This window comes from Crinia signifera, unplaced genomic scaffold, assembly GCF_055691185.1.
Source record: "Crinia signifera unplaced genomic scaffold, ASM5569118v1 HAP2_SCAFFOLD_195, whole genome shotgun sequence".
Taxonomy (NCBI): Eukaryota; Metazoa; Chordata; class Amphibia; order Anura; family Myobatrachidae; genus Crinia; species Crinia signifera.
Window position 1 is genome coordinate 170401 of NW_028142088.1, and position 12100 is coordinate 182500.

The following is a 12100-nucleotide window of genomic DNA, read 5'->3' on the forward strand; positions in this document are numbered from 1 at the left end:
TGCCCGGGGAAGGTAGCCGGGGCCCGGGGGAGTTCAACCCCGGGTCCGGGGACCGGCGCCCCCCGCTGGTCGACCGGGGAATTGCATCTGAAAGGTGAAAAAAGCACTTTGAAAATATTTTGACACTTCTCACCCACTCTTCCCCGGGATTCATGCCCAGGGCTGTGGAAGTGTCCCTGGGCACTTCCGAGCGTCCACCCCCCGGGAAAAAAAAAATTCCAGATTTCCACCCCACGCTGCCCAGGGAAGGTAGCCCGGGCCCGGGGGAGGCCACCCCCGGGTCCGGGGACCGGCGCCCCCCGCTGGTCGACCGGGGAATTGCATCCGAAAGGTGAAAAAAAGCACTTTGAAAATACTTTGAAATTCCTCACCCACTCGAGCCCAGGATTCATGCCCAGGGCTGTGGAAGTGTCCCTGGGCACGTTCGAAGGTCTTCCCCCCGGGGAAAAAAAGTTCCAGATTTCCAGCCCACGCTACCCAGGGAAGGTAGCCCGGGCCCGGGGGAGGTCACCCCCGGGTCCGGGGCACTGCGTCCCCCGCAGGACAACCGGGGAATAGCGTCCAAAAGGTGAAAAAACACTTTGAAAATAGCTTCAATCGTTCTCCCACTCTTCCCCGGGATTCATGCCCAGGGCTGTGGAAGTGTCCCTGGGTAAGTTCGAGCGTCTTCCCCCCGGGAAAAAAAAACTTCCATATTTCCACCCCACGATGCCCGGGGAAGGTAGCCCGGGCCCGGGGGAGTCCATCCCCGGGTCCGGGGAACTGCGCCTCCCACTGGTCGCCCGGGGAATTGCGTCCAAAAGGTGAAAAAAATACTTTGAAAATACTTTGAAATTGTTCGCCCACTCTTCCCCGGGATTCATGCCCAGGGCTGTGGAAGTGTCCCTGGGCACGTCCGAGCGTCTTCCCCCCCGGGAAAAACAAGTTCCAGATTTTCACCCCACGCTGCCCGGGGGAGGTAGCCCGGGCCTGGGGGAGGTCACCCCCGGGTCCGGGGGACTGCGCCTCGTGCTGGACACCCGGAGAAATGCATCCAAAAGGTGAAAAAAACACTGAAAACAGTTTGAAATGGTTCACCCACTCTTCCCCGGGATTCATGCCCGGGGCTGTGGAAGTGTCCCTGGGCACGTCCGAGCGTCTTCCCCCCGGGAAAAAAAAAACTTCCATATTTCCACCCCACGCTACCCAGGGAAGGTAGCCCGGGCTCGGGGGAGGTCACCCCCGGGTCCGGGGGACTGCGCCCCGTGCTGGACACCCGGAGAAATGCATCCAAAAGGAGAAAAGAACACTGAAAACAGTTTGAAATGGTTCACCCACTCTTCCCCGGGATTCATGCCCAGGGCTGTGGAAGTGTCCCTGGGCACGTCCGAGCGTCTTCCCCCCGGAAAAAAAAAAGTTCCATATTTCCACCCCACGATGCCCGGGGAAGGTAGCCCGGGCCCGGGGGAGTCCATCCCCGGGTCCGGGGAACTGCGCCCCCCGCTGGTCGCCCGGGGAATTGCGTCCAAAAGGTGCAAAAAATACTTTGAAAATAGTTTGAAATCGTTCGCCCACTCTTCCCCGGGATTCATGCCCGGGTCTGTGGAAGTGTCCCTGGGCACGTCCGAGCGTCTTCCCCCCCTGAAAAAAAAAGTTCCATATTTCCACCCCACGATGCCTGGGGAAGGTAGCCCGGGCCCGCGGGAGGTCACCCACGGGTCCGGGGCAATGCGCCCCCCGCAGGACAACCGGGGAAATGCATGCAAAAGGTGAAAAAAACACTTTGAAAATAGTTTCAATCGTTCTCCCACTCTTCCCCGGGATTCATGCCCGGGGCTGTGGAAGTGTCCCTGGGCACGTCCGAGCGTCTTCCCCCCGGGAAAAAAAACTTCCATATTTCCACCCCACGATGCCCGGGGAAGGTAGCCCAGGCCCGGGGGAGGCCACCCCCGGGTCCGGGGAACTGCGCCCCCCGCTGGTCGCCCGGGGAATTGCGTCCAAAAGGTGAAAAAAATACTTTGAAAATACTTTGAAATTCCTTACCCACTCGAGCCCGGGATTCATGCCCAGGGCTGTGGAAGTGTCCCTGGGCACGTCCGAGCGTCTTCCCCCCCCGGGAAAAACAAGTTCCAGATTTTCACCCCACGCTGCCCGGGGGAGGTAGCCCGGGCCTGGGGGAGGTCACCCCCGGGTCCGGGGGACTGCGCCCCGTGCTGGACACCCGGAGAAATGCATCCAAAAGGAGAAAAAAACACTGAAAACAGTTTGAAATGGTTCACCCACTCTTCCCCGGGATTCATGCCCAGGGCTGTGGAAGTGTCCCTGGGCACGTCCGAGCGTCTTCCCCCCGGAAAAAAAAAAGTTCCATATTTCCACCCCACGATGCCCGGGGAAGGTAGCCCGGGCCCGGGGGAGTCCATCCCCGGGTCCGGGGAACTGCGCCCCCCGCTGGTCGCCCGGGGAATTGCGTCCAAAAGGTGCAAAAAATACTTTGAAAATAGTTTGAAATCGTTCGCCCACTCTTCCCCGGGATTCATGCCCGGGTCTGTGGAAGTGTCCCTGGGCACGTCCGAGCGTCTTCCCCCCGGGAAAAAAAACTTCCATATTTCCACCCCACGATGCCCGGGGAAGGTAGCCCAGGCCCGGGGGAGGCCACCCCCGGGTCCGGGGAACTGCGCCCCCCGCTGGTCGCCCGGGGAATTGCGTCCAAAAGGTGAAAAAAATACTTTGAAAATACTTTGAAATTCCTTACCCACTCGAGCCCGGGATTCATGCCCAGGGCTGTGGAAGTGTCCCTGGGCACGTCCGAGCGTCTTCCCCCCCCGGGAAAAACAAGTTCCAGATTTTCACCCCACGCTGCCCGGGGGAGGTAGCCCGGGCCTGGGGGAGGTCACCCCCGGGTCCGGGGGACTGCGCCCCGTGCTGGACACCCGGAGAAATGCATCCAAAAGGAGAAAAAAACACTGAAAACAGTTTGAAATGGTTCACCCACTCTTCCCCGGGATTCATGCCCAGGGCTGTGGAAGTGTCCCTGGGCACGTCCGAGCGTCTTCCCCCCGGAAAAAAAAAAGTTCCATATTTCCACCCCACGATGCCCGGGGAAGGTAGCCCGGGCCCGTGGGAGTCCATCCCCGGGTCCGGGGAACTGCGCCCCCCGCTGGTCGCCCGGGGAATTGCGTCCAAAAGGTGCAAAAAATACTTTGAAAATAGTTTGAAATCGTTCGCCCACTCTTCCCCGGGATTCATGCCCGGGTCTGTGGAAGTGTCCCTGGGCACGTCCGAGCGTCTTCCCCCCCTGAAAAAAAAAGTTCCATATTTCCACCCCACGATGCCTGGGGAAGGTAGCCCGGGCCCGCGGGAGGTCACCCACGGGTCCGGGGCAATGCGCCCCCCGCAGGACAACCGGGGAAATGCATGCAAAAGGTGAAAAAAACACTTTGAAAATAGTTTCAATCGTTCTCCCACTCTTCCCCGGGATTCATGCCCGGGGCTGTGGAAGTGTCCCTGGGCACGTCCGAGCGTCTTCCCCCCGGGAAAAAAAACTTCCATATTTCCACCCCACGATGCCCGGGGAAGGTAGCCCAGGCCCGGGGGAGGCCACCCCCGGGTCCGGGGAACTGCGCCCCCCGCTGGTCGCCCGGGGAATTGCGTCCAAAAGGTGAAAAAAATACTTTGAAAATACTTTGAAATTCCTTACCCACTCGAGCCCGGGATTCATGCCCAGGGCTGTGGAAGTGTCCCTGGGCACGTCCGAGCGTCTTCCCCCCCCGGGAAAAACAAGTTCCAGATTTTCACCCCACGCTGCCCGGGGGAGGTAGCCCGGGCCTGGGGGAGGTCACCCCCGGGTCCGGGGGACTGCGCCCCGTGCTGGACACCCGGAGAAATGCATCCAAAAGGAGAAAAAAACACTGAAAACAGTTTGAAATGGTTCACCCACTCTTCCCCGGGATTCATGCCCAGGGCTGTGGAAGTGTCCCTGGGCACGTCCGAGCGTCTTCCCCCCGGAAAAAAAAAAGTTCCATATTTCCACCCCACGATGCCCGGGGAAGGTAGCCCGGGCCCGGGGGAGTCCATCCCCGGGTCCGGGGAACTGCGCCCCCCGCTGGTCGCCCGGGGAATTGCGTCCAAAAGGTGCAAAAAATACTTTGAAAATAGTTTGAAATCGTTCGCCCACTCTTCCCCGGGATTCATGCCCGGGTCTGTGGAAGTGTCCCTGGGCACGTCCGAGCGTCTTCCCCCCCTGAAAAAAAAAGTTCCATATTTCCACCCCACGATGCCTGGGGAAGGTAGCCCGGGCCCGCGGGAGGTCACCCACGGGTCCGGGGCAATGCGCCCCCCGCAGGACAACCGGGGAAATGCATGCAAAAGGTGAAAAAAACACTTTGAAAATAGTTTCAATCGTTCTCCCACTCTTCCCCGGGATTCATGCCCGGGGCTGTGGAAGTGTCCCTGGGCACGTCCGAGCGTCTTCCCCCCGGGAAAAAAAACTTCCATATTTCCACCCCACGATGCCCGGGGAAGGTAGCCCAGGCCCGGGGGAGGCCACCCCCGGGTCCGGGGAACTGCGCCCCCCGCTGGTCGCCCGGGGAATTGCGTCCAAAAGGTGAAAAAAATACTTTGAAAATACTTTGAAATTCCTTACCCACTCGAGCCCGGGATTCATGCCCAGGGCTGTGGAAGTGTCCCTGGGCACGTCCGAGCGTCTTCCCCCCCCGGGAAAAACAAGTTCCAGATTTTCACCCCACGCTGCCCGGGGGAGGTAGCCCGGGCCTGGGGGAGGTCACCCCCGGGTCCGGGGGACTGCGCCCCGTGCTGGACACCCGGAGAAATGCATCCAAAAGGAGAAAAAAACACTGAAAACAGTTTGAAATGGTTCACCCACTCTTCCCCGGGATTCATGCCCAGGGCTGTGGAAGTGTCCCTGGGCACGTCCGAGCGTCTTCCCCCCGGAAAAAAAAAAGTTCCATATTTCCACCCCACGATGCCCGGGGAAGGTAGCCCGGGCCCGGGGGAGTCCATCCCCGGGTCCGGGGAACTGCGCCCCCCGCTGGTCGCCCGGGGAATTGCGTCCAAAAGGTGCAAAAAATACTTTGAAAATAGTTTGAAATCGTTCGCCCACTCTTCCCCGGGATTCATGCCCGGGTCTGTGGAAGTGTCCCTGGGCACGTCCGAGCGTCTTCCCCCCCTGAAAAAAAAAGTTCCATATTTCCACCCCACGATGCCTGGGGAAGGTAGCCCGGGCCCGCGGGAGGTCACCCACGGGTCCGGGGCAATGCGCCCCCCGCAGGACAACCGGGGAAATGCATGCAAAAGGTGAAAAAAACACTTTGAAAATAGTTTCAATCGTTCTCCCACTCTTCCCCGGGATTCATGCCCGGGGCTGTGGAAGTGTCCCTGGGCACGTCCGAGCGTCTTCCCCCCGGGAAAAAAAACTTCCATATTTCCACCCCACGATGCCCGGGGAAGGTAGCCCAGGCCCGGGGGAGGCCACCCCCGGGTCCGGGGAACTGCGCCCCCCGCTGGTCGCCCGGGGAATTGCGTCCAAAAGGTGAAAAAAATACTTTGAAAATACTTTGAAATTCCTTACCCACTCGAGCCCGGGATTCATGCCCAGGGCTGTGGAAGTGTCCCTGGGCACGTCCGAGCGTCTTCCCCCCCCGGGAAAAACAAGTTCCAGATTTTCACCCCACGCTGCCCGGGGGAGGTAGCCCGGGCCTGGGGGAGGTCACCCCCGGGTCCGGGGGACTGCGCCCCGTGCTGGACACCCGGAGAAATGCATCCAAAAGGAGAAAAAAACACTGAAAACAGTTTGAAATGGTTCACCCACTCTTCCCCGGGATTCATGCCCAGGGCTGTGGAAGTGTCCCTGGGCACGTCCGAGCGTCTTCCCCCCGGGAAAAAAAACTTCCATATTTCCACCCCACGATGCCCGGGGAAGGTAGCCCAGGCCCGGGGGAGGCCACCCCCGGGTCCGGGGAACTGCGCCCCCCGCTGGTCGCCCGGGGAATTGCGTCCAAAAGGTGAAAAAAATACTTTGAAAATACTTTGAAATTCCTTACCCACTCGAGCCCGGGATTCATGCCCAGGGCTGTGGAAGTGTCCCTGGGCACGTCCGAGCGTCTTCCCCCCCCGGGAAAAACAAGTTCCAGATTTTCACCCCACGCTGCCCGGGGGAGGTAGCCCGGGCCTGGGGGAGGTCACCCCCGGGTCCGGGGGACTGCGCCCCGTGCTGGACACCCGGAGAAATGCATCCAAAAGGAGAAAAAAACACTGAAAACAGTTTGAAATGGTTCACCCACTCTTCCCCGGGATTCATGCCCAGGGCTGTGGAAGTGTCCCTGGGCACGTCCGAGCGTCTTCCCCCCGGAAAAAAAAAAGTTCCATATTTCCACCCCACGATGCCCGGGGAAGGTAGCCCGGGCCCGGGGGAGTCCATCCCCGGGTCCGGGGAACTGCGCCCCCCGCTGGTCGCCCGGGGAATTGCGTCCAAAAGGTGCAAAAAATACTTTGAAAATAGTTTGAAATCGTTCGCCCACTCTTCCCCGGGATTCATGCCCGGGTCTGTGGAAGTGTCCCTGGGCACGTCCGAGCGTCTTCCCCCCCTGAAAAAAAAAGTTCCATATTTCCACCCCACGATGCCTGGGGAAGGTAGCCCGGGCCCGCGGGAGGTCACCCACGGGTCCGGGGCAATGCGCCCCCCGCAGGACAACCGGGGAAATGCATGCAAAAGGTGAAAAAAACACTTTGAAAATAGTTTCAATCGTTCTCCCACTCTTCCCCGGGATTCATGCCCGGGTCTGTGGAAGTGTCCCTGGGCACGTCCGAGCGTCTTCCCCCCGGGAAAAAAAACTTCCATATTTCCACCCCACGATGCCCGGGGAAGGTAGCCCAGGCCCGGGGGAGGCCACCCCCGGGTCCGGGGAACTGCGCCCCCCGCTGGTCGCCCGGGGAATTGCGTCCAAAAGGTGAAAAAAATACTTTGAAAATACTTTGAAATTCCTTACCCACTCGAGCCCGGGATTCATGCCCAGGGCTGTGGAAGTGTCCCTGGGCACGTCCGAGCGTCTTCCCCCCCCGGGAAAAACAAGTTCCAGATTTTCACCCCACGCTGCCCGGGGGAGGTAGCCCGGGCCTGGGGGAGGTCACCCCCGGGTCCGGGGGACTGCGCCCCGTGCTGGACACCCGGAGAAATGCATCCAAAAGGAGAAAAAAACACTGAAAACAGTTTGAAATGGTTCACCCACTCTTCCCCGGGATTCATGCCCAGGGCTGTGGAAGTGTCCCTGGGCACGTCCGAGCGTCTTCCCCCCGGAAAAAAAAAAGTTCCATATTTCCACCCCACGATGCCCGGGGAAGGTAGCCCGGGCCCGGGGGAGTCCATCCCCGGGTCCGGGGAACTGCGCCCCCCGCTGGTCGCCCGGGGAATTGCGTCCAAAAGGTGCAAAAAATACTTTGAAAATAGTTTGAAATCGTTCGCCCACTCTTCCCCGGGATTCATGCCCGGGTCTGTGAAAGTGTCCCTGGGCACGTCCGAGCGTCTTCCCCCCCTGAAAAAAAAAGTTCCATATTTCCACCCCACGATGCCTGGGGAAGGTAGCCCGGGCCCGCGGGAGGTCACCCACGGGTCCGGGGCAATGCGCCCCCCGCAGGACAACCGGGGAAATGCATGCAAAAGGTGAAAAAAACACTTTGAAAATAGTTTCAATCGTTCTCCCACTCTTCCCCGGGATTCATGCCCGGGGCTGTGGAAGTGTCCCTGGGCACGTCCGAGCGTCTTCCCCCCGGGAAAAAAAACTTCCATATTTCCACCCCACGATGCCCGGGGAAGGTAGCCCAGGCCCGGGGGAGGCCACCCCCGGGTCCGGGGAACTGCGCCCCCCGCTGGTCGCCCGGGGAATTGCGTCCAAAAGGTGAAAAAAATACTTTGAAAATACTTTGAAATTCCTTACCCACTCGAGCCCGGGATTCATGCCCAGGGCTGTGGAAGTGTCCCTGGGCACGTCCGAGCGTCTTCCCCCCCCGGGAAAAACAAGTTCCAGATTTTCACCCCACGCTGCCCGGGGGAGGTAGCCCGGGCCTGGGGGAGGTCACCCCCGGGTCCGGGGGACTGCGCCCCGTGCTGGACACCCGGAGAAATGCATCCAAAAGGAGAAAAAAACACTGAAAACAGTTTGAAATGGTTCACCCACTCTTCCCCGGGATTCATGCCCAGGGCTGTGGAAGTGTCCCTGGGCACGTCCGAGCGTCTTCCCCCCGGAAAAAAAAAAGTTCCATATTTCCACCCCACGATGCCCGGGGAAGGTAGCCCGGGCCCGGGGGAGTCCATCCCCGGGTCCGGGGAACTGCGCCCCCCGCTGGTCGCCCGGGGAATTGCGTCCAAAAGGTGCAAAAAATACTTTGACAATACTTTGAAATTCCTCACCCACTCGAGCCCGGGATTCATGCCCAGGGCTGTGGAAGTGTCCCTGGGCACGTCCGAGCGTCTTCCCCCCCCGGGAAAAACAAGTTCCAGATTTTCACCCCACGCTGCCCGGGGGAGGTAGCCCGGGCCTGGGGGAGGTCACCCCCGGGTCCGGGGGACTGCGCCCCGTGCTGGACACCCGGAGAAATGCATCCAAAAGGTGAAAAAAACACTGAAAACAGTTTGAAATGGTTCACCCACTCTTCCCCGGGAATCATGCCCAGGGCTGTGGAAGTGTCCCTGGGCACGTCCGAGCGTCTTCCCCCCGGAAAAAAAAAACTTCCATATTTCCACCCCACGATGCCCGGGGAAGGTAGCCCGGGCCCGGGGGAGGCCACTCCCGGGTCCGGGGACATGTGCCCCCCGCTGGCCGACCCGAGAATTGCACAGAAAGGGTGAAAAAAGCACTTAGAAAATATCTTGAAACCGTTCACCCACTCTTCCCCGGGATTCATGCCCAGGGCTGTGGAAGTGTCCCTGGGCAGGCTGAAGCTTCTGCCCCCCGGAAAAAAAAAACTTCCATATTTCCACCCCCCGCTACCCAGGGAAGGTAGCCCAGGCCCGGGGAAGGTCACCCCCGGGTCCGGGGCACTGCGCCCCCCGCAGGACACCCGGAGAATTGCATCCAAAAGGTGAAAAAAGCACTTAGAAAATACTTCAAAATTCCTCACCCACTCAAGCCCGGGATTCATGCCCAGGGCTGTGGAAGTGTCCCCGGGCAAGCCGAAGCTTCTGCCCCCCTGAAAAAAAAAACTTCCATATTTCCACCCCACGCTACCCAGGGAAGGTAGCCCGGGCCTGGGGGAGGTCACCCCTGGGTCCGGGGCACCGCTGGCCACCCGGAGAAATGGAGTCAAGCCGTGAGAAAAAAAGCACTTTGAATTGAGAAATGGAGTCAAGCCGTAAAAATGCACTTTGAAAATACTTTGATTCCTCTCACCCACTCTTCCCCAGGATTCATGCCCAGGGCTGTGGAAGTGTCCCCGGGCATGAAGAAGCGTCTTTTCCCCCTGAAAAAAAAAACTTCCATATTTCCACCCCACGCTACCCAGGGAAGGTAGCCCGGGCCAGGGGGACGTCGTCCCGGGGTCCGGGGACATGTGCCCCCCGCTGGCCGACCCGAGAATTGCACAGAAAGGGTGAAAAAAGCACTTTGAAAATACTTTGATTCCTCACCCACTCTTCCCCGGGATTCATGCCCGGGCCTATGGAAGTGTCCCCGGGCATGAAGAAGCGTCTTTTCCCCCTGAAAAAAAAAACTTCCATATTTCCACCCCACGCTGCCCGGGGGAGGTAGCCCAGGCCCGGGGGAGGTCACCCCCGGGTCCGGGGCACTGCGTCCCCCGCAGGACAACCGGGGAATTGCGTCCAAAAGGTGAAAAAAATACTTTGAAAATAGTTTGAAATCGTTCGCCCACTCTTCCCCGGGATTCATGCCCAGGGCTGTGGAAGTGTCCCTGGGCACGTCCGAGCGTCTTCCCCCCCCGGGAAAAACAAGTTCCAGATTTTCACCCCACGCTGCCCGGGGGAGGTAGCCCGGGCCTGGTTGAGGTCACCCCCGGGTCCGGGGGACTGCGCCCCGTGCTGGACACCCGGAGAAATGCATCCAAAAGGTGAAAAAAAACACTGAAAACAGTTTGAAACTGTTCACCCACTCTTCCCCGGGATTCATGCCCAGGGCTGTGGAAGTGTCCCCGGGCAAGATGAAGCTTATGCCCCCCTGAAAAAAAAAACTTCCATATTTCCACCCCCCGCTACCCAGGGAAGGTAGCCCGGGCCCGGGGGAGGTCACCCCCGGGTCCGGGGCACTGCGCCCCCCGCAGGACACCCGGAGAATTGCATCCAAAAGGTGAAAAAAGCACTTAGAAAATATCTTGAAATCGTTCACCCACTCTTCCCCGGGATTCATGCCCAGGGCTGTGGAAGTGTCCCTGGGCAGGCTGAAGCTTCTGCCCCCCCGGGAAAAAAAAACTTCCATATTTCCACCCCACGCTACCCAGGGAAGGTAGCCCAGGCCCGGGGGAGGTCACCCCCGGGTCCGGGGCACTGCGCCACCCGCAGGACACCCGGGGAATTGCATCCAAAAGGTGAAAAAAGCACTTAGAAAATATCTTGAAATCGTTCACCCACTCTTCCCCGGGATTCATGCCCAGGGCTGTGGAAGTGTCCCTGGGCACGTTCGAGCGTCCTCCCCCCTGAAAAAAAAACTTCCATATTTCCACCCCCCGCTACCCAGGGAAGGTAGCCCAGGCCCGGGGGAGGTCACCCCCGGGTCCGGGGCACTGCGCCACCCGCAGGACACCCGGGGAATTGCATCCAAAAGGTGAAAAAAGCACTTAGAAAATATCTTGAAATCGTTCACCCACTCTTCCCCGGGATTCATGCCCAGGGCTGTGGAAGTGTCCCTGGGCACGTTCGAGCGTCCTCCCCCCTGAAAAAAAAACTTCCATATTTCCACCCCCCGCTACCCAGGGAAGGTAGCCCAGGCCCGGGGGAGGTCATCCCCGGGTCTGGGGACCGGCGTCCCCCGCAGGACAACCGGGGAATTGCGTCCAAAAGGTGAAAAAAATACTTTGAAAATACTTTGAAATTCCTCACCCACTCGATCCCGGGATTCATGCCCTGGCCTATGGAAGTGTCCCCGGGCATGACAAAGCGTCTTCCCCCCCTGAAATAAAAACTTCCACAAAACCACCCCGCGCTGGCCAGGGAAGGTAGCCCGGGCCAGGGGGACGTCGTCCAGGGGTCCGGGGACATGTGCCCCCCGCTGGCCGACCTGAGAATTGCACAGAAAGGGTGAAAAAAGCACTTTGAATATACTTTGATTCCTCACCCACTCTTCCCCGGGATTCATGCCCGGGCCTATGGAAGTGTCCCCGGGCATGAAGAAGCGTCTTCCCCCCTGAAAAAAAAAGTTCCATATTTCCACCCCACGCTACCCAGGGAAGGTAGCCCGGGCCCGGGGGAGGTCACCCCCGGGTCCGGGGAACTGCGCCACCCGCAGGACACCCGGGGAAATGCGTCCAAAAGGTGATAAAAATACTTTGAAAATAGTTTGAAATCGTTCACCCACTCTTCCCCGGGATTCATGCCCAGGGCTGTGGAAGTGTCCCCGGGCAAGCTGAAGCTTCTTCCCCCCTGAAAAAAAAAAGTTCCATATTTCCTCCCCACGATGCCCGGGGAAGGTAGCCCAGGCCCGGGGGAGGTCACCCCCGGGTCCGGGGCACTGCGCCCCCCGCTGGTCGCCCGGGGAAATGCATCCAAACTGTGAAAAAATACTTTGAAAATAGTTTGAAACAGCTCGCCCACTCTTCCCCGGGATTCATGCCCAGGGCTGTGGAAGTGTCCCTGGGCACGTCCGAGCGTCTTCCCCCCGGGAAAAACAAGTTCCAGATTTTCACCCCCACGCTGCCCGGGGGAGGTAGCCCGGGCCTGGGTGAGGTCACCCCCGGGTCCGGGGGACTGCGCCCCGTGCTGGACACCCGGAGAAATGCATCTAATCGGTGAAAAAAACACTGAAAACAGTTTGAAATTGTTCACCCACTCTTCCCCGGGATTCATGCCCAGGGCTGTGGAAGTGTCCCCGGGCAAGCTGAAGCGTCTTCCCCCCTGAAAAATAAACTTCCACAAAACCACCCCGCGCTGCCCGGGGAAGGTAGC